Source organism: Panicum virgatum, chromosome 6K (assembly GCF_016808335.1).
Source record: "Panicum virgatum strain AP13 chromosome 6K, P.virgatum_v5, whole genome shotgun sequence".
In the NCBI taxonomy this organism is placed as follows: Eukaryota; Viridiplantae; Streptophyta; class Magnoliopsida; order Poales; family Poaceae; genus Panicum; species Panicum virgatum.
The window spans coordinates 32,590,239-32,610,850 of NC_053141.1; the positions used below are offsets into that span (position 1 = coordinate 32,590,239).

The window sequence follows — 20,612 nt, forward strand, 5'->3', positions numbered from 1 at the left end:
ATCATGCATGGCGCCGGCGCGGCAGCCTCCACCAGCAGCACAACATCAAATGGCCGATTCGCCTGCCACGCTCGCCTGGCCTGGCACCGCACACGCTGCTACTCCTCATGGCGACATGGCACCCACGCATGTATAGATCCCCCCCCCCACATGCTCCAGAAAAGCATCCATGGCCGCCTTCCCTCTATGCCTCAATCCTCGAAATAAACCCCCAAAACAGAACCCCCTTTCCCTCCTTTGCCTCCCAACCAATGCATTTTTTGTCCTCTCCAACGCAAGCCCTAGGTGCTCTACTGCTCTGCTCCCACATATAGGAGAGCTGCATCGGCAAAAGTGGCCGAAGAGCTACAGGGCTCTATGCTCGTTAGCGTTAGGACAGAGGTTGAAGATGACCCTAACATGTGGGTCCTACTATATCGAAAGATCTCAACATCTGTAATTAAACAGGCGTCAAAACCTTGGAGCAGATTTCTGGTATAGATCTCTTAGAGCAACTCTAGTAGAGTGACTAATTTGAGTGACTAAAATTCATTTTAGTCACCCACTTTCCAAGTTTAGTCACCCAAAATGTAGTCTTTACTCCAGCAGCACCGATTAAATAGACTTCTAAATAAACTAAAAGGAGAAAAAAATGATGGGTTCTACTTTTGGTAGCCTAAGTAGAGGGTGACCAAATTGAGGGGGTGGGAGAAAAAATTTAGTCACCCCCTCATTTTAGTCACCCAAGTAGGGGCCCTGCTGGAGATGGAAATTTGAGCAAAATGACTAAAATGTGGGTTTAGTCATCCAAATAGAGGCCCTGCTGGAGTTGCTCTTACATCTCAAAACCACACGCATCATTACGTGCTTCACCTCTTTGGTAAACTTCAATGTCTCCAACTTTCTGCATGTTCAGTGCAGGAAAAAGAGATGAACAAACTCTGACATGCCAAAACAAATGGACCATCAATGGCCCAGCAGCACGGCAACGCTGCGCGTTCTTTCTAGTAAAAGGTTTAAGCTTAGGTTTAGACCCAAACACAGTCCACTAAACCTACACTAATTAAGTGTTGTTCTGGTTGGCTAGCTACAATTTTAGATACTTATTACTGCAAACATGTTGGGTGTCTTTGTAAAAACATGACCCCAAACAGTATAACAAATACTGTTTTTTAATGCTGCAGCTCAGCTCCTTCCCTGAGAAGCTTCTGGTTCAAGTTGTGGCACTAGCGAAAACAATTACTTGTAATGCTTGTATACTGGATGTTTGGTAGCATATCTGTACAAAATTTAATTTGATGCTTCTTTACTCTATTTTTTCTTACCTAATTTTGACTGACTAAGTTTTGTGTTTGAGGAATTTCATGAGTGTAGTAGTGAGAGATGTGATTCAAGTAGGCTCCCATGAGTTCGCAATTACTGGTGTTTTTGTCATGCCTAGATGTTTGCCTGATGCTAGGATTGCAACAATGCAACTACAGTTTCATGTTACTAAATGCCTATCACTTGTTGGTGGTGTTTCTGTTACATGTTTACAAGTCTTTGACCATTGTCAAACTTGTAAGTGATGATACAACGGATCTCATAGAAGATGATTTTGGTGATGATGCTTCTTTATGCTAAGTTGGCATTTGTTTGGAATTCACACTATTCATGTTATATCTGGTAGGAGTGTCAAAGACTAGCCATGGAGCATTGATTGACATCAGCATCAGAAAAGGAATAGAACTTTTTTTATTAGCCATCAGAGTGTATTGGTTGCATCTACATGTGCAGACAAAAGATCCAATAGTTCTTGTTTTTAATTTATTTTTCATTGTGTATACTTGTTGGCTCTTGGAATTAGGTTTTGTGTACTCAATTGTGTCTCTTAATTATCTCAATATTAAATATTTTATTGCTCTATGTATCGATTATGGATGTGAACCTGCGAGAATCTAGTGTCTTGAAGTTTCGAAGCAAGCAGACAATAGACAAACACACGAGACAGGAGAGGCACACTTACTGACCTACTGGGACAATTGGTTCCACTGGTTTCAGGACTTCAAATCTTTTTGGGCCAACCCAGGACACATTCATAGATAATTGGGTAGTATGAGTCAGTGTTTAGGTCAACCAAAGCTGACCCACATGTACCGTGACTGCTGGCACGATAGGACCGCCGCGACTATATGTCGCATGTGTGACAAATCAAGGATACATCGCCTAAAGCGTCGGGATTTCGGCCTAAATGGCCTAGTAGCTTTCTTCTTCTTCCTTAAGCTCGTGGTGCTCACCACCATCCTCACCGCGGTTAGCGTTTAGGGGCTTCGGGTTTGGGGTTATCGCCAGTGGTGTTCACCGGCAGTGGAGGGAGGGCCTTTGGGTGGCGGCGAGCCAGCGGCGGTGATAGGTTGTGGGCGGGGTAGGTGGCAGGGGAGTGGTGCTTCTCGACAGAGCTGGCGGAGCTGGCGCGAAGCCAGTGGTAGTCGTTGGTTGAGGATTCGATGGCGCGAGCTGCCGAAGCCGAGGAGGACGACGGTGGTTGGTAGGCCGGCTGATTGGTGAGCCGGTGGAGACGTTTTCTTCAGGTGATAAATGCGGATTTTTATTGCCTTCAGTGATCTAACCGCCCTCCGATAGGACAGGCTGGTATGGACTCTAAGGGCTTCTCCAGTGGCAATAAAAAACAAACCTTATGCTGACCTGGAATCGAACCATACCGACTCAAACTACTGGAGTATTTGATGCATGAGCAGGTGAGAGAAGAATCGACTCCCATTTATAAGTCGATGCAAGGGCATAGAATATTATTTTAGCTGCAAGAGGTGCCTGTTCATAAGAGAGGCGGAGAGTAAATGGTGTCAGTGTATCACTGCTTTCTCTTGTTATTTAATTTTATTATGGGACTCATTGGAGAGAGAATATATCTTAGAGCAATTTTTTTTTACCATTCAACAATACCACGTGTCACGTATGAGTCGCTTTTTTCATCCAACCACTGCTGATGGTCTAAGATCTTCAAACTGCAGGTACAACTTCAAAATTGTTGTTTTTCTTATCCTATAGAAAGGCAGAGGACAACAAATCAACACTCGTTTTTCATATTGAAATAATCTGTAAACTGCCTGGCTAGAGGTTCCGAACCCCCAACATTAAACAGAAAAATAGAAGATTTAAGAAAAGCATGACAAATGAGACATCTTGTAATCACCGTGTTTTGCGTCAGCCACCTACAAATGCAAACTGAACATACAGCACAACAATACCAGCACATGTATGCATCTTCCGAGTGTATAGATGGTTGATGCTACGAGTTCAATATATATTGCCTATTTACAAATGCAGTGCGTGCCTGGTTGATGTTCCCCGTCCTGGTTCCTAATTGTGTGAAGCATGGAGGATCAGAGATTGCGAAGAAGAACATTCATCAGCTGCTGAATTGAACATGTTGAATTCCTGGTTCCTGTTTGGGAGTGTTGCTCTGCTCAATGATGAGGTTGGTGCTTGCCCAAGTTGAATTCACATCGTTTAGTATAACAAACATATTTGACAGTCCACGAGCTGTCACTGCTACAAAAACGATTTGTAGCAACGCCTCGTTTTTTTAGGGGCGGACCAAAAAGTCACCCGCTCCTATAAATGGAGCGAGGGTACTGTAGAAATGGTCCGCCCCTAAAGATGGCATCTGTAAGGGCAGCTGACCCCCTCTGCCACCCCTGAAAATGGGTGCCGTTTTTACGGGCGGGTCAGGGGGTCAACCGCCCCTACAAATAATCATTTTTAGGGGCGGCTCACCCCCCATCCGCCCCTGAAAATGCCCTCATTTTCAAGGGTGGCTGAGGGGGTGAGCCGCCCCTAAAAGTATCATTTGTAGGGGTGGCTCATCCTCCCACCCGCCCCTAAAAAGGTATATAAAAATCTGTGTTCTTCTTCTTCCTCCCGACCCTCCATTATTGGCTAGGGAGAGGTCCTCCCCAAGATCGAAAAAAGAAAAAAAAGGGGCGAGGTTTTCAACTCGATTTCCTTGAAGTTTGGGGCTCTAGGAGGTAAGTTGACGCTAATTTCTTGTCATTCCTAAGCTCTTTTTTTAGATTTGTGGCTCAAATGGTGCTCTCTTTCTCTCTAAATAGCTCTAGATCTCCATGGTGTGGATTAGCCATTTGAGACACCATTTGCCTCAAACTTTTGGATGAAGTTATGCTATTTTAGATGGAGAACAAGATTATCTTAGTATTGGATTTACATATTTTAGCCTCATTTCTAAGTAAAGTACTCACTAGATCTATGGAGGAGAGAGAAGAAGATTTTTTTTCTATTTTCACTCACATGCATGATAGATTTTTTTTGCAAGAAATTGTGTTACAATAATATGTTTGGTTTTTATTTTCTTATTTAGTACTATCTAAATTACATTTTATTAATATCTACGCTTATAGATTAGTATGTATATTTGCAATGCCATTTATGGTTATTATACTTTGGAGAAATGAATTTATGTTTTCCCTATGTATATTTGCAATGCCATTTATGGTTATTATACTTTGGAGAAATGAATTTATGTTTTCCCTAATTATTTACATAAGTAGTTGCTATTTTTAATTCATTTGAATTATTTGTTACTGTTCAGAGATGGATATGACATGGATGTACACTAAAAAAGGACAGACGCCTATTTTGTGGACAGCTTAACAAATTCATTCAAGCTGCCGAGAACCACGCAAGAAATGAGAAGACACAACTGATGCGTTGTCCATGCTTTGACTGCCAGAATTTGAGAGTATTCAGCAACCCAACTACAATCAGATCACATGTGATAGTGAGGGGTTTTGTCAAGGACTACATGGTCTGGAAGCAACATGGTGAGACTGATTCTCCACCACCTCCGGCAAATGATCCACTGAGTCAAATCGTAGAGGACGAAGATTCTGACAGAATGATTAGTTCTTATTTTCATGATGGCGGAGATGATGATGGTGTTAGTGGATCCCATGGTGATGATGGTGATGCTGATGATGTTGGGGTTAGTGGATCTCATGGTGATGATGTTGAATGTCCCATGGATGGTGATAGTAGTGATGATGAACTTGATGATAGTGATTTTCTCGGCTAGTTGTTGCGCCACACTAAAGCGGAGGTATTGATTGCTAGTCCCCGGGGGTTAGTAAACTTCGAGACGGTAAAAAAATTAGCTGAGGAACTTATTTATGACCGCTCGAAGGGATGCCCGAAACATTGGACCGTGCTTTGTTTCATACTTGAGCTGTTGACTCTGAAGGCTAAGCATAGTTGGTCAGATTGTAGTTTCAATGATCTGCTGCGTATCTTGGCTTGGTTACTTCCAAAGCCAAATAAAGTGCCAGCCAACACATACAGAGCAAAGAAACTTGTCAGCCCATTCACCATGGGTGTGGAAAGAATCCATGCCTGTCCTAATCATTGTATATTGTATCGTGGGGACACTTTTAAAGGTCTGAAAAAATGCCCAGTATGTTCCGCAAGTCGCTACAAAACAATGTTGGATACTGTGGTGATGACAATCAGGATCCAACCAATGTGAATAAGGGGAAGGGGAATGTGGCGAAGAATAATAGTGCTGCCTCCGTTGAGCCAGATGACGCTACTTTAGGCATTTCTGAGAAGCAAAGATGAATTCCAGCCATGGTTATGTGGTACCTCCCAGTTTCCGATCGCCTTAGGCGTTTTTTCTCGAACCTAAAGGATGCTGAGCTGATGCGCTGGTGGGATTCATATAAGCACAAAAAGGGTGACGGAAAGCTCCGACATCCAGCTGATGCTCGGCAGTGGAAGGAATTTGATGACAAGTACTATCTGAAATTTGGGAATGACCCAAGAAATGTTCAGTTCGCGTTGAGTACGGATGGAATGAATCCGTTTGGTGAAAGAAGTAGCACCCACATCACATGGCCAGTGATACTGACAATGTACAACCTGCCTACATGGCTGTGCCAGAAGAGGAAGTATCTTTTGCTATCCATGCTTATATAGGGCCCTAAGCATCCTGGCATCAATATAGATGTTTTTTTTGAGCCTCTGATGCAAGAGATGGAAACTTTATGGAAGGAGGGTATCGATATATATGATGGTTTTGCACGGCAGCCCTATAATCTTAGAGCTATTATATTCGTCACTATCCATGATTATCAGGCATTGTTTGTCCTGTCAGGACAGATCAAAGGTAGGACAGGATGCACGGTTTGTGTGGATGACACCGTATCGTCTTTCCTTGAGGGTTCTCGGAAGGTAGTTTACCTTGGATACAGACGTTTCTTGGTTGAAGGGCATAGGTACCGAAGTAAGAAGTTCTATAATCATTTTGATGGCAACCCTGAATTCCGTTCTACTCCAGAACGACGAGACAGGCATTATGTTTTCAATATGGTCCGAAACGTCAAGGTCATTTATGGGAAGAAGAAGAAAGATAGGAAGAAGAGAAAGAGAGATAAGGCACCTATCAAAGGCGTACCATTCAAGAAATAGTCCATCTTCTACAAGTACTTGACGTATTGGGCAGATCTTGAGGTCCGCCATGCAATCGATGGTATGCACCTGAAGAAGAATGTGTTTGGTAATACAATTGGGCTCCTTCTAGAGACATCAGCCAAAACAAAGGATACGTACAAGTCACGACAAGTCTTGGTAGCCATGAAGATAAGAAAAGACCTTCACCATGTTGACAAAGGGAATGGTAGATATGAACTTCCCCCAGCTAGCTACAACTTGACACATGATGAGAAGAAGGTGATGTGCGAGAGCTTAAGAGGGATCAGAGTCCCGAGTCATTTGACATCCGACATAAGGAAACTAGTGTCGATGAAAGATTTGTCACTATGCGGCTATAACTGTCATGATTGTCATGTGTTGCTTACGTTGTTCTTCCCGATTGCAATCAGAGCGATCAAGCTAGTATATGTAAGAATGGTAATCACTCGGTTATGTTACTTCTTCAATAGGATTTCAAAAAAGGTGATAGATGAAGATGAGTTGTAGGATCTCAAAGAATTCATTGCGGAAACTATGGCACAGCTGGAGATGTGCTTCCCTCCGGGGTTTTTTGACATAACTAAACACCTAATGATTCTCATGGTCGACCAGATACGGGCACTTGGTCCACTTTACCTTCATGAAATGTGGACGTATGAGTGTTTTTTGTCCATCCTCAACCGTTACATACTGAATCGTGCTCATCCTGAGGGGTCCATGATAGAGGGATACAGTACCGAGGAAGTCATCGAGTCTTGTCTAGGTTACCTAAAGGATAACGTGTCCCTTGGTTTGCCAATTCCACGTTTTTCGGGGAGGTTGGAAGGTGTGGGCACGGTTGGGAGGAAAATCTTCATCGACAAAGATTTCAAATGTGTGCAACAAGCACATTATAGCATCTTGCAACACCTCATGATAATGACGCCTTTAGTCAATGAACACTTGAGCATGATTCGTACAGAAAGTAACGGTCGCTCGGCTGATTGGATCATGAGAGAGCACAAGCGCCGACTGACTGCATGGTTGATGGACTTGCATCTACCAGATGGAGAGACCATGGAGGAACAAACAATCAAAAGATTGGCAGCGGGTCCATCTACCCAGGTCACATCATGGCAAGATTATGATATTAATGGATATCTATTCTATACTGCTGCCAAGGACAAGAAGACCGTGTCCCAGAATAGTGGTGTTCGTATTGCGGCCTTAGACGAGAGAACAGGTAAAAATACAACATGTTTTGGTGTCATAGAAGATATATGGGAGTGCACTATGGTTCCAATATACAAATCCCAGTCTTTCGGTGTCGTTGGGTCAAACATCTGAAACGTGTTGAGGTGGACGCATATGGACTCACGATTGTAGACCTCAACAATATTGGTTATAAAGACGACCAATGGGTACTTGCTTCACAGGCCACACAGGTACTCTATGTAGCTTATTTTGCAAAGAAGACAAAACACGTTGTCGTCCTTGGAAAACAAGATATCATAGGAGTTGAGGGAATCTATGATGTGGAAGAATATAATCAGTATGATTAAATGAACCTCTTCACAAACCTACCACAAAAGATAAAAATTATAGAAGTAGGCATCAGAAAAGATGAGAAGCCTTGGGTGCGCAAAGATGGTGAATTGAGAATTGTTACCGCTTAAATATATTGTGCATCCCTATATTCTGAATCAATTATAAATATGAGGTCCATTAATGTGCGAAAGTGATTATAATATGTTTATGGTAATACAATTGTTCAAAACATTAGCTTCAAGATGTATGAAATTTTGATATTGTTGTTTACGAGAATCTGAATCAAAGTTAGCCTTAAGTGGTATGAGATAGTAGTGTGACACTATATTGTTGTTTCAATACTTTTATTTATTATATACAATGCAATGTGATTTTAATATTTTTCCTGTGTCACACATGTCACAATATGGTAGTGTGATAAATTTCACTATTTTATCATGTGTTTTACTATATTTTTTTTGAATTAAAACAATTTTTGGAATCCATTTTTAAAATGGATTTGTAGGGGCGGGCCACCCCCACCCGTCCCTAAAAATAGATTTGTAGGGGGGCGGGTGCCGCCTCTACAAATCGATTTCTAAATAATACAAAAAATCTTTTAATTCAAAACGAGCTTGAAAACAGTTCAAAAAAATGAGAATTTTTTACCGTAACCATTTAGTGACCTGTAGAACTCGTGAAAATTATAAAAAATACAATTCAACATGTTTTGTGTTTAAGAGTGTCTAAAACTCAAAGTTAGTCTTAAGTTGTATGAGATAGTAGTGTGACACATGTCTATATTGTTGTTTCAACACTTTTATTCATTATATACATTGAAATGTAATTCTATTATTTTTTCTGTGTCACACATGCCACAATGTGGCTATGGTAAAAATTTCACTATTTTATCATGTGTTTTACTTTTTTTGAATTAAATGAATTTTTGGAATTATTTTGAAAAATATTTGTAGGGGCGGGTGGGGGTTCCCGCCCCTACAAATAGATTTGTAGGGGTGGGTAGGGAGGTGGCCCGCCCCTAGAAATCATCCTCCAATATATAACAAGGACTTGGAAATTTTTTTTAATTTTCCAGGCGGGAGCGAACAGACGCCAGGAGGCTACCAAAAATTTTCAGCCCTCTCTACCACGCCGTCCATCCTCGCCGCCGCACCTGCCTTCCTCCAACACCGCGCCGGCCTCCCCGCGTGCCGCCAACCTCCTTGCCGCTAGCTCCCTCTGCGCGCCCTCCTCGCCGCCGGTTCCCTCCCCGCAGACCTCCTCCACCGCGACGCCCTCCTCGCCGCCGGTGCCTCGACCTCCACCGCACCGGCCTCCTCCACCGCGCCGGCCTCCCCGCGCACGCGGCCGCGGTCCTCTCCCCGCCGCCGGCACCTCGACCTCCACTGCGCCGGCCTCCTCCACCGCTCCGGTCTCCCCACGCATCCCCCAGATCTGGATCCGCACGCCACCGGCGCGCCTCGACCTCCCTGCTGTCCTCCCTTCCCGCCGCCGGCGCCCGCCGCCTCAACCTCCCCGCGCGGCCCAGATCCGGATCTTCCCCGCCGCCGGTGCGCCTCGACCTCCCCGCGCCATTCTCTCTCCCCGCCGCCGGTGCCAGCCGCCTCGACCTCGCCGCCGCCGGCCTCCATGTGAGCTCGCTCCTCGCCTTCCTCCCGGCCCCCTCCCCATCCCGTCCCGGCCCGCCGCCGTAGGCTGCCCCGCCGCGGGTAAGCTCCGCCGCCGTGGGGCCAGCCATTACTTTCCATTATTTTCTGTTTTTTTGATATAAACCATTTGAAATCTGTTTTTTTGATAAATATAAGTATAGTTTTATATTTGTATATATTTTGTAGCATTTCTTGTTCAAAATAATTGTAAATTGGATGAAATGAAAATTGAATGTGCATGAAATTTGTGAAATGTAGTCTTTTATATGATTTTTTAGACACTCTAATGTTGTAGATATTGGATGTATATTTCTTAATTTTTTTTGTAGTAATATTGATTCATATTGTACTTATGAAATCTGCATTTTTAGCATTTCTATTCAAGTAATTGTATATTAAATGTGAAATGTTCGTGATCGATGTAGAAGTCATAGATGGATCCTCCGTCGTCATCCTCCCCACGAAGGGATGACGCAGAACTGCAAAACGAGCTTCGAGAAATTGCATCCTAAATGGAGTAGGAGACCCAAGCCGACGTCGATGTCCAATCCACGACAGACGAGTCTGAGAGTGGGGACGAGGATGTCCCTAGGGTTGGACAAGGGGCTTGGGTGGACGGCAGGTAGCAGGATCCGCTCGATCCACACCCGTTTCCGCAAAGAGAAAGCCGTTCACAGGATGCGCTTGATCCGGATTACGAACCGGAACAATGTCAGGTAATGAATACACGATTAATTACAACGAAGCATTCCATACATTTTCATAGATTGCGCATTAGGACTTGATGAATCGTATTATCCATGTAGGCATCGACTGGCCGGGGTAAGCGCCGACGCGGACCCCCAAGCCCCACAGAGGAAGACAATGAAAGCTCGGGACCCGATCCTGCAAGTACACCATCCATTGTACAAAACAAAAGGAAACGGGGTCAGCGAGGAAGAAACCAATACCCCGAAGGACAATTTACTATTAATGTAATTAGCCCGGCAGAAGAGCCCATAGATCCTCTGCAAATTGTACCAAGGTTTTGGAATGCTATCGGTGCAATAATAAGAATAAAGATGGTTTTGGATCCGACGATCCCTAGTTGGCCCCTAGTTCCTGAGGAGAGAAAAGAAGTGATGTGGCAATTGTTGAGCAGAACATTTATTGTGCCCAGAGGAACTAGAGAATAAGTAAAGCATTATGCTCTGAAGATGCTGGGTGAAACTTTCCGCCGGTGGAAGAGCGAACTGAATACACGGTATGTCAAGAAGGGCCGAACGCCATTTGCGGATTACGGGGACATCACACCAGCACAATGGGAAGAGTTTGTTCGACAAAAGACCACTGAAGAAGCACTAGCCCTAAGCCAGAAGCAAACTGAACTAGCAAAGAGCAACATACATAAAGTCCGTCTGAACCAGTTGGGTACCAAAGGAAGATCAATGGGTGGCAGCATGAAAGAGAGGCGGCAATAGCCGCCGGCCAGCCCGACCCTTATGAAGGATTGGACGACCGTGGATGGCAGTGGCTTGAAGCAAGGAAGCCAAAGATAGTTGAAGGGAAACCAAAATTTGATCGACCCGAGACCGAAGCGGTGGCAGAAAGAATGTTACAACTTGCCGAGCTTCAGAAAAAGGTCAGTTCAAAGCCAATAGGGAGAAAGATGTGCTTAGTACGGCCATTGGGTCCAAAGAGCATGGAGGCCGTGTTAGAGGTATGTCCTCTAAGTTGAGCATCAAGGATGGGTTCGATAAGGACCAGGCTAGGTATAGGAGCCATGACCGATATAAAGAAGAAATCGTTGCTGCTGCAGAGAATGCAATGGAAGCAAGGTTCAAGGATTTATTTTATGCAACACTTGCGGAGCAGCAGCAGTTAGGGCGACTAATGTTCCCAGTCTCACAAGAGGTGGGGCTTCAACAGATGGTGGTCATGCCCCCTCCGGTACTTGGCCAAGCGAGTTCGGCATGTGCACAGAGTAGTGTCGCCTCGACCACAGCTCAACAATACCCGGTGGATACCATAATGAGTACTACTCCATGCCTGTTGCTCTATCCTATTGGCAGAGTTGGAAAGACAAAGGATGTAGCCAAGGCTCAGGTCCATCCGGCTAGGGGTTTATTCAAAGGAAAACCGATCCCCATCGGATATGCATGCGTACAAGTAGAGCAACTCTTAAAATCAAGCTATGAGGATAATGAGATAAATTTTCGCACTGCAGATGGAAAGAGTTGCCTTGGAGAATGTGTCGGTACCACCATTCTATGACATAAACAAGATATCTTATTGGTTGGTCAAGTACCTTTGGCTACTCAGGCCCTGCCATCACCACAACCACGAGAGGCATCGCCAGCTACTCCATTTTCACGAGAGGTATTGTCATCTTAGGCTCCGCCACCACCAGCGGCTCTAGTATCATGAGAGCCATCACCACCACTACAAGAACCACCTCGAACATCACCACGAGAGCTAGATCCGCCATCACCAACACCACGATAGCCATCCCCACAGGCCCCCGTATCACCACCACCACAAGAGCCATCCCCACAGGCTCCCATATCACCACCAGCACCATGGGAGCCATCCCCATAGGGCCCGGTATTAGCACGGGCTCCGCCAACAACCCGATCACGAGAGCATACTCCACCGTCCCCGGCTTCGATGACACGATCAGTGCTGCCTCGAATGCTGCGGCCTTACCAAAAGGACAAGGAAGGGTCAGAAATTGTGAATAGATGGCACGCCGCAAATAAGAAGTCTGATGAAAGTGTTAAGAAGGCTAAGTCCAAGGATAATCCACTAAATTCTAGTGCCAGCAGACGGTTGGGCTTTTCTACGCCCCGTACTGACACCGACTTCCAAAATTCAATTGGGGTTGATGACATTCAAGACTTGGACGATGCTCCTATAAAATTTGAGTACGGAAAAGACTTGCTACCGGGCTGGGCACTAGAAGATTGTCCTCCTTTTTATGAGAAGGATTCAAAGCTGAATAAACATGGAACTATCGATAAAAATCAACAGGTTTCGTAAAATAATCATACAACAAAAATATGTATCCGAAATTAGTAAAAATGTACTTTACTGAATTTCTCATCAAATAAAGAAATCTAAAATTCCAAAATAAAACTATATCACATTTAAGAGTAGTGCAAGCCTATGAACACCTCGCGTGTAACAGCAATACATATATACTTCCATCGAGTGGTAGGAGCTCATGTAGTTGAGAACTTTACGAGAGACAAATATAGTAGACAATAGCGAACTTCGTGTAGCTCAGCTGGTAAGGTTCCTTGTGGTGAGATCTACCCACCAGAGTTTGAGTCCTCAACTCGGTACTGGTGCTCGCATTTTTCTAAATTTATTCAAGGATTTAACCAGCGCTACCACGACGTGCCCGGCGATAGCGAGGTGTCAGTGGTGATTTCGTCAATCTCGAGGATTTGACGGCTTAGTCTCTCGGAGGTGCTCATATAGATAGGGTTGCATGCCTATATTCATATTGGTGAGCGTGCATGCGTTTGTGAGCGTCTGTGTTTATCCTGTGTTTCGCAAAAAAAAGTCCATTTTTGACCCCTCAACTCTTGGGTTTGTCCAACTTTAACCCCCAATTACAAAACCGGACACAATGGATACCCCAACAATTAATACCGTGCAACTTTGGCCCCCCGACCCCTTTTGGGTGGTATTATGATGACATGGCAGTGGTTTTGCTCTTTTTTTTTGCCAACTAAGCCATGACGTGGCCGGGCCGACCTGTCATACCCATTCTCTCTCCCTTCTTCACCACCGACGCCACGGACGTCCACTTGCCGCTGCACTGCCCGCACCTCCCCTCCGCACTCGCTGCCCCCATGGCCCCAAAGCGCCCGGCCGTTGCCACCGCCGCCGCGTCGAGGTCGGCCTCCGGCGCATTCGAAGCCGAGGGGGACGCGTCCCGCCCCCAGCACCGCCGCCACTGCTCTGCTCTGCCTCGCTCCTTTGTCGCACGCCGCCACTGTGCCCCCAAATCCGCCACCGTCTCCGCGCTTCAGGCCAGTTCCTCTCGTCCTTAGCACCTCTACCACCCCGCGCACCTCCCCGTCGCTTCGCTCCAGCTCGTCGTGCCTCGAAATCGCTTGCCGACGATGAGCCCCGAGTTGCCAACGCTGCCGTGAGCTACTCCCATGGTGAGACCTCACCTCCGGGCTCGTTCGTCTTCGATTGATGGCACAAATAGCATCGTTAGTCTCTCGCATAGCTCGTGGTTGCACTAGATGGACGTGTTCGCCGCTGCCATGACCGGAACGCGGCCGCATCGCCGCCGGCCAGCCTGCTGCCATCACGCGTACGCTGCAGGCCCCCTCTACGCACCCCTGCATTGCGCCACGGAGCGCCGCAGCAACGCTCGGCCGCGCTCACCGCTGCCGCGCCGCCCCGCTGCCGATCCCCCCACCTAGCTGCGCGATAGCAGAGCAGAGCGAGAGATTCCGGAGACGGCGGTGGCTGTGGTTGCCCAGTTCCTCGCCTCCCACGCGCCCCTAGGCTGGCCGCGTGCAGCTCGCCGTGGAGCTCCTCCTGCCGCGGGCTGCTGCCTCGCTGCGCACGCAGGCTCCCACGGGCGCAGCTCTGCCGTGCTGTGCCGCGCAGCCTCTGCTTGCCGCTGGCCCTGCCACGCCGCCGCAGCCTCTGCTTGCCGCATGCCATGGGAGCTAGTGGGGATCTCTGCTCGGGCAAAGAGAAGAAGAGTAAAGGGGCTGGGAAGGTTTGGTGGAGGTAGGTGGAGCTCGTGATGGCCTCAGCTCTGTCGATTGCAGTGTAGGGCTGGCTAATCGATGGCGGTGGTCTCGGCTCAGGGAAGAACAGAGGAGCGGCCATGACCGGTGATGGCGACGCGGTCGATTGCGGAGGCGGCCTGCAGCGTCGCGCCACGGAGCGCCGCGGCAACGCCCGACCGTGCTGACCGCCGCCCCGTCTGCCCCGCTGCCGGTCCGCTCCCCTACTTGCGTCGAGCTGCGCTGCCGCCCGCCATGGCCGCTACGCCGGCCGAGCCTAGCTTAGCCGCCACGCCCTCGCACCTCCACCGCCGCGTGTGCGCCGTGCACCGCCCCTGCGTAGTGCTGCCGAGCCACCTGCTCCGCGCCGCTGCCCCGTGCCGCCTCGGCGTCGAGCGGGCCACGGCACGCCACCACGCCTTGCGCCCCCGGCCACCGTCCGGCCTCCCCACGAGCGCCCAAACCCATGCACGGGTCCGCAGGAGGAGGAGCTCCCTCACCGCCGCAGCAGTTCGGCAACGCCTGGCCTCGACAGCGGTGGCGCGAGCGTGCGAGCGGCGGACATGGCGGTGGCGGCAACGGCTCTGCTCCCTCTCTCTCCTCAGTAATGAACGAAGTCCGCCACGTTAGCGCCACGTGTTCAAAACCGCCGCCACATCAGCACAAAATAACCGAAAATGAGCACAGGTGCCAAAGTTGCACGGTATTACAACTTAGGGTGTCTATTGTGTCCGGTTTTGTAGTTGGGGGTTAAAATTGGACAAACCCAAAAGTTGAGGGGTCAAAAATGGACTTTTTCCAAAAAAATAGAGTAGACAACAAATAGAGTATTAGTGAATAGATTTATGATTCGTGTAGCTGTTGAAGATTTGAAAGCATCGGATTTTCAGCCTTTCTTTTTTTCGCATCTATTCAAATTTTCTAGAGCAATTACAGCTTCAGCATCCATTAACTATCATGGCATGGAAAACTATATATAGACTTCTTTGATTCCAAACATAGGTCACCTTAGCCTTCAGATGTATTTTTTTCTAAGTGAAAATCATTTTAGAAAAAGTCTTTTCAGCCTTTCTATAGTAGTATCTATAGAAACAACTTACATTTTCACAGGGATTATATATTATTTAACAGTCAAATCTTAAAACACAAGGTCTTTGGTTTAATCAAGTAATGAAATACGAGAAATTTATTTCCTGAAGGAAAATATAAAGTAGCACAAACTTTTGATACATTCACGCTTCTTCAAGTGTCCGTTCCCTGTATTATATATAGCAATAGCGGATGCAGCAACCAGAGTAGACATACTTTTCTCTCTGTCCAAAAATTTGGTTGATACTACTATCTACCATCATCACAAAGCCATGACATGTGCTCATCAAAGGTACAGATCTGTCCATCAATGAGGTGGCAAGTGAGGTTTTAAACTCGGCAAGTGTGAGAAGGCATAGTACATCTAGAGCGCTAGCCCGCGAATCCAATTTGACACTCGCTCGCCGCTTTCCTTTCTAGCAATCGATTGGACAGCTCCACGCTTGTCTGTTTCCGGCCTTCCGCGCGGCAATTCCGGTTCCACGTGCAAGCGCTCGCAACGTTTCTGATGGCTGACACGCTACGTGTTTTTGTAAGCTGTTCTCGTATCGTATGCCCGTGTTTCTTCCCCTTTCAACTAGTGATTAGCATGAATCCTTCATTAGCACGTGTGGTTAGAATCATTAGCATGGATCTAAATCTCAACATTTCCTTCTTTTCTTTTTATTTACTCTTTCCGCATATACGTACCTACCTATTTCGTTTTTGTGCTATAATCAATTTTATATGTTTGAGAACTAGTTCAAAAATACTTATACATAAAAGTTACCCAAGTAAGTTGTGTCTATAATTTTTTGATTATGTTGCATAGAGAAACTGTGCATGTGTAATATTAAAAAAGTTATGCTAGAAAAATTATGTCAAAGAAGTGGCAGTGATAAATTTATTCAAAAGTTATGTATAAATATTGTATCTTGAAAAGGTTGTTATGATAAATTTGTCTTCAAAAGTTATTTCCAGAAATCTATATTCATAATTTTTTCTCCAAAATATATTATGCACAAAAGTTATGTACATATAACTTTTAATTTTCCGAAAGAGGAAAGTTGTGGAAGAAAAATCTTTCCATAAAAGGAAATTCATGGATTGGTCGGAGATCGATCGTTGATTGGGGTGCAAACTGTGACATCCCAAGTTTTTAATTTGCTAAATTACGGTTATTAGAACCCAAATCTTTCATTAAGGATCATACTTTAAAATGAATTAACCACATATAGATATATATACATGTATATGTAGATATGTGCATATATCTTTAGGTAAAGTATGTCTCTTATCGGCTTATAGTATTTTACTAACAAAATGCATCAATATACATCTAAGTTGGTGTTTTATAAATTTGCAAGAATAACAAAATTCACTTTAAATGATGTCACATGAAATAATAAGTATTTCCAACTACTTTGAAAATTTTTCAGATGAACTTATTACTTCCAACTACAGTAGTATTAGTATTTCCCTAGGAGCTGTTGTTACTAGTGTAAAGGGGTCGATAGATCATTTGAAAAAAGTAGAATTGGATAGGATGCTTGATTTACACGTTGTTGATAAAAAAAACTAATGTGTTAGAAAAAGTGGAAAAGGAATTGACCGAGGAAGAGGAGTTGGATAAATTTATTCTTAATCACTTGTGTGGGGAGATTATGGAGGAGGTAATGGATTTGGGCAATGATCAAGTTGATCTTATTGCTTCAAAAACAAAACCAAAATCCAAAAAGAGTAAAAAAGGCCGAGGAATCCATATTCCAAACTTTGTATAATGAAAGGAGTTTTTTGGAACAGTGATGGGTTTAAACACTACAAGAAATCATTTAATCTATGACAAAATAAGTTCGTCACAGATTGCTGAAAAAATATCATAAAACACCATCTATGACGATTTCGTGACGATTTCAGATAACGTCATGTATTGAGCGTCACAGATTAAATCGAGTGACGTTTTTTCTGTAATCGTCACAGATTGGCACGATCTATGACGTTTCTAAACCGTCACAAAATAGCCCAAAGTCTACTTAGCCCAGCCCAAGCCCAATATCTATGACGAAAATAAACGTCACAAATATTGTCACAGATAATTCCACGTGTTCAACTATCAATGACATGGATATTGACATGACACCTGACGTGGCGGCCAACGTGGCAGCTGACATGGCATCCGACATGGCGGCCCACGTGGCTACCACATGGATGCTGACGTGGACAATGATGTGGCAGCAAGTCAATTTGGGCCCATTTGCATATGGCCCAATTAAGTTTCTACTCATAAAAAAGTCAGAGCCCATTTTACATCTGGGCCATTAAAATACAGCATGTTTTTCTAATCAATGCATTATCATTTCAGCTCAAATCAAGATATAAACTAGCATACAATCTAATCCAACAACTCATACATGATACAACATCAAAGTTTTTCAATTCAGCATGAAATCAGTGTAACTCTAGCAAAACCTCTCACAATTCTGAAAAACAAAAAAAAAGTAGCTTCCAGCAAATCCATGTTTTAAGCACGACCTCAAGTTTTGCATCAGTCTCAGCGTACCTTGATGTCATAGTACCTGATCAAAAATTTGGCAAGTTAGTGCATATACTCAGACAATAGAAAAGCATGCTTCAGCATTCAATAGTACTATTGAATGATTGATCAACTACAATAGAAAATAGACAATAGACAATTTGGATAGCAAGCTTCAGCATTTAGTAGTACTGTTGAATGAAAGCAACTGCCAGCCAACACCAATCTGAATCGAGAAGAAATTTGCCGACCTGCTCACCTGCAAATGATGTTCATGGCCACCTGCTTCTGCCGACCTGCTGCTGTGCAGAGCAGCTTTCTCTCCAAGCTGCTTGCCTTAGCACACGCTTTCTCTCTAGGAGAGAGGCGTTAAACAAGGATTAATGATTACTACACAAAAAGGTGCATGATAAATATGTATGCAAATTGCTATAAAATTGATGCAATTAGGAAAAAATTGCAGCCTATGTTTTGTGGGAGCAACCAACTTTCAGATTGATGCATGGGCATATCATAATCTTGATTCCAGTAAATAAACAAAGATATTAGGCTATTAGCAACATGCCCATTTTACAAAGAACTAAGATGGTACTCAAGAAAGAACAAAGGCAGTTTTGGCACAACCGCATGAATGTACTAAACAATCAGTTCAGCTTAATACATGTAGCATATGATAAATTTCTGAGTATTCTAAACAAATACGGACATTTGCTCAGGTTAAGATAAGAACAAAACGAAATCATGCTGCGAGAATTCAACTAAAAGGACTACCACGAAGAGGGAATTACTGCATAAACATAACTCTGCTAGAATGGCTTTCTGGATTCAGAAATACACAGGTCATAGAACTCATTCACTTGTACAAAGTAATAAAATGTTAATGCTTCCAAACAAACTTAGCAATCTGCAGATGTAACTAACAATTCATAGTAATAAAAACTACATGGTATGTAACTAGCAAAGGGCAGAGTACTACTGCAAAACTTTAAACTGTGTACTCTACTAATCCTTCACAAGCAGAGGCATGGCATTGGCATGACATACAGGTAGTGCAAAATAAAACTAGTGTGTTTAACCTTGTACAGGCTTCCTGAATTCAGAAATAGAGAGCTACATTACTAGTATAATTTCAGAATCCTGATTCAGACTTTCAAAGGCCAATCGTGTGAACTGAAATTGTGGGCTCAACTATCCATTACTATCGAATAGAGTTCAGACACAGAATAACATCATCTGACCATATCCTAATCAAATCGCACAAGGGTCAAATAAACAAGGAAAAAGGAAGAGCATGAAGTTGAGTTTCGATGATCACCTGTGCAACAAGAAAGGAGCAAGCAGCCTCGAGGGCGAGTTCGAGCGCGCGGATCTCAAAGGGCAGCTTGACCCTAGAACCATGGAGGGGTGGACGAAGAGCAGATCTCGAGCAGGCGAAGATCCCGCGAGCAGCCGAACTCGCGCGCGCCGCACCGTGGCCCAGCACGAGCGGCGCCCACGCTAGGATGAAGGCCAGCCGCACCGCATACAGGAGCAGATTGGCGGCGGGACGCGCGTGACCTCCGCCCACGCCATCCACGCCGAGAGAGAGAGAGAGAGAGAGAGAGAGAGAGAGAGAGAGAGAGGTGGACGGCGCTAGGAGGTCGGCCACCGTGTCGCTGTGCCGGATTCGGATGCCGCCGGCAGCACCCCGACCTGTGACATTGTAAGGAAAATAGCCCCTTTTAGGGAAATGGCCTCTCATGCCATGGTTGCCATATTTCCTCATATGTGTTTTGGTGATTTGATGACAACCCAACACTTGGACTAATGTGTATGTTCTAGTTGATTATATATAGCACTTTAGGTCCAAGGATGAAAACATGAAGAAAATAAGTTGAAGAAACCGACGAAGACTCAACGCTTAAAGCCATCAAAAGAAAAGCAGAACATTCCTATGCATCGGTTAAATCGATGAAGGCAAAAGATATACGTCGGTGCAGTTGTCCAGAAGGCTGGAAACTGGAAATACACTCACCGGTTGAACCGACGATGAAGATATTGAATACGTCAGTGCAACGGCAGAAGAAGACCAAGAAAAATGCATACATCGGTTGAACCGATGATGCACCGGTCAATTACGTCGGTGTAGTTGTCCAGATAGTTGGTTTTTCGGAACTCTGGGATAGTTACATTCACCGGTTAAACCGGCGATGAAGATGCATTCACCGGTTGATTACGTCGGTTGATTAATGTAGCCGTTGAAGTATAGCGGCTAGTTGGAAAACTGTGTTCACCGGTTCAACCGACGATAGCTATTGGAGGGACGTCGGATTAAACGGCGTTGCATACTATTTCTGTCAGCATTCCTCCAACGGCTCTTTTGGGGTGTGTGGCTATATATACCCCCCAAGGCAGGTTGCAGTATATGGTTGGAAGCCTCAAGAGCTGAAGAAAGTGTTGCCCAAGCAAAGATCCATCACCAACCATCCTAGAAGTGCTTAGTACTATATCTAGCTTGTGAGAAGCTTTGAGAGAGTGCTTTATGCATTTGTATAGGTTTAGTTCTTGGGAGAACAAGCCTAAGAGAAGTCTTAGCCGAGGCTAAGCATGTGTACTCGTCGTGTGACCCTCCGACTTGGTGTGGAGAGGCAACGA

At 45.1% G+C, this 20,612-nt stretch overlaps 1 long non-coding RNA gene across 1 annotated transcript; it reads right to left on the reverse strand.

Annotated features, from left to right (window-relative positions):
• Positions 1-17,682: 17,682 nt before the first annotated feature.
• Positions 17,683-19,613, reverse strand: LOC120712237. Its single transcript, XR_005690795.1, has 2 exons — positions 18,238-19,613; positions 17,683-18,021 (listed from the first exon to the last, which is right to left on the reverse strand). It is a non-coding gene; the product is annotated as an uncharacterized LOC120712237 (long non-coding RNA).
• Between the last annotated feature and the right edge of the window lie 999 nt (positions 19,614-20,612).